General features: G+C 40.4%; 1 protein-coding gene and 3 non-coding genes across 4 annotated transcripts in view; 3 read left to right on the top strand and 1 right to left on the bottom strand.

The window, feature by feature from the left end:
- LOC127938331 (uncharacterized) overlaps positions 1-2500 on the bottom strand; it is a 374843-nt gene that overhangs the window by 237733 nt on the left and 134610 nt on the right. The gene's annotated exons all lie outside the window — the stretch shown is intronic.
- Positions 228-299, top strand: trnah-gug (transfer RNA histidin (anticodon GUG)). Its single transcript has one exon. It is a non-coding gene; the product is annotated as a tRNA-His (tRNA).
- Positions 432-513, top strand: trnas-uga (transfer RNA serine (anticodon UGA)). The gene has a single exon. It is a non-coding gene; the product is annotated as a tRNA-Ser (tRNA).
- On the top strand, positions 682-754 carry trnak-uuu (transfer RNA lysine (anticodon UUU)). The gene has a single exon. It is a non-coding gene; the product is annotated as a tRNA-Lys (tRNA).

Below are 2500 nucleotides of genomic sequence, written 5' to 3' on the forward strand. Positions count from 1 at the left end.
CCGAGTGGTTAAGGCGATGGACTAGAAATCCATTGGGGTCTCCCCGTGCAGGTTCGAATCCTGCTGACTACGCTGTTTGCTGAAGGCCACGAGGAAAAGCGTCCATGAATTTTTCAAGGTCCTCCCACTGATTTGCGAAATGTCCTGTCCCTCTTCGATGGACCAACACGCCGCTGCTGCTTCTGCTATTCGGGCTCCAGGGGTTAACTTGGGTGAGCCAGTGGCACGCCGTGATCGTATAGTGGTTAGTACTCTGCGTTGTGGCCGCAGCAACCCCGGTTCGAATCCGGGTCACGGCAACACTCTGGCGTTGAGTGTACGGGAAGGTTGATATTTTTTTTACCACCTCATCTTTCTTCTCTATTTTGTTTTTGACGCTTGGCCTGTGCAGGGAGCCACCAGACAAGGGGGCAGGCAGCCTACCGCTAGACGTAGTCGTGGCCGAGAGGTTAAGGCGATGGACTTGAAATCCATTGGGGTCTCCCCGCGCAGGTTCGAACCCTGCCGACTACGGGAGGGCTTTGCAGTGTTGCTTTAGCTTTCTGTGATGGTAATTGTGCCTTCTGTGGTCCTTTGTCCTAACTGCTTCTAGCTTTCATCCCGTGACACCTGCGTCTCTTCTGGGCAGCTTGTTGTAAAACTGCTGTTATATAAAAGATGAGATGCCAGTACTTGACAAGAGCCCGGATAGCTCAGTCGGTAGAGCATCAGACTTTTAATCTGAGGGTCCAGGGTTCAAGTCCCTGTTCGGGCGAAGGTCTTTCTTTGGCCTCACCTTGCTATCACTACGGTCCATCTCTTCTGCTGACTCTGTACTGGAACGGTGTTCCTTCCTGCTCCCGGTGATCAGGGGATCTCCCTTGTGGTTAGTGACAAACGAACAATGTTAAATGAACAAGGCCAAAAAATACATAAAGAACAATGGTGCCTGGGATTTTTGAGAACCGGAGCTTGTAGCCTAGAATTTTTCTTTGTAAATTATGTGAAAATCATCTTGTTTACTCACTTACAGAAAACAATACATTGATTTAAATTGTCTAAGACACTTTTTGTTGGTAAAAGTCATATGCGAGTAGGCGTCAACTATCATGATTTACACCTGAGAAGACAAAGCCCTGCATAATGAGCTGCATAAAGAGCCGCTCAGTCAGCTGTTGTCACTGAGAGGGAGGTGTTACAAGAAAGAACGTGAGAACAAAATAAATGTATATAATTTTAAGTTTGGAGTTTATTTAGAATATATTTAATTATCCCACAACATAATTTAATATGGGGGAGCAGTTAAACAGTTTATTAGGAACAATCAAAGCTGACTTTCAAACTAATTTTATTTTTGCATTATTACTCCAGTCACACAATCCTTAAGAAATCCTTTTAACAATCTGAATTTGTAAAAAATAAAAAATAAAAACTTTTATTGTTATCATTATTATTAATGTTGAAAATAGCTGAGAATATTTTTCATGTTTTTTAGGGTGGTAAATTAAAAGAACACCATTTTTTGTTACATTTGTTACAGTTACATGTATTTGTTACATTTATATTATTTACATCAAGCTTTTGAGTGGTATAGTCAGTGGTGGACGAAGTACACAAGTCAAGTACTTGAGTAAAAGTACAGATACATATAATAAAATATTACTCCAGTAAGAGTAAAAGTACTCCTTTTTCAATCTTACTCAAGTGAAAGTACAAAAGTACTCGATTTTTTATGTACTTAAGTAAAAAAGTACTGAAAGATAGATGTTTGCAATTTTATATAGGCTACTTAATTTAATTTTATATTAGCACATATTCTTTTTATAATCCTACTGCTCAAAATACCCGGGTTTTTTTCCAAAATAACCACTATATGGAGTCAAGATATATTTTTGTTGTTGATATGGACTACGCTGATGATGAGAGTGATGTTAACTGTGAAGCTTACACTGTGATGTACCTGAGAGAAGACAGAGATGACCATCTGATTTTCACCAGTAAGAACAAAGTATTTTAAAGTTTGTTGTTTTACAGAACATCAAAGTTACAGTACAGACCAAAAGTTTGGACACACCTTCTCATTCAAAGAGGTTTCTTTATTTTCATGACTAAGAAAATTGTAGAGTCAGACTGAAGGCATCAAGGGCTATTTGACCAAGAAGGAGAGTGATGGGGTGCTGCGCCAGATGACCTGTCCTCCACAGTCACCGGACCTGAACCCAATCCAGATGGTTTAGGGGTGAGCTGGAGCGCAGACAGAAGGCAAAAGGGCCAACAAGTGCTAAGCATCTCTCGGGGAACTCCTTCAAGACTGTTGGAAGACCATTTCAGGCGACTACCTCTTGAAGCTCATCAAGAGAATGCCAAGAGTGTGCAAAGCAGTAATCAAAGCAAAAGGTGGCTACTTTGAAGAACCTACAATATGACATATTTTCAATTGTTTCACACTGTTTTGTTATGTATATAATTCCATATATAATTCCACATGTGTTAATTCATAGTTTTGATGCCTTCAGTGTGA

The sequence above is a fragment of the Carassius gibelio genome, chromosome A20 (assembly GCF_023724105.1).
Source record: "Carassius gibelio isolate Cgi1373 ecotype wild population from Czech Republic chromosome A20, carGib1.2-hapl.c, whole genome shotgun sequence".
Classification (NCBI taxonomy): Eukaryota; Metazoa; Chordata; class Actinopteri; order Cypriniformes; family Cyprinidae; genus Carassius; species Carassius gibelio.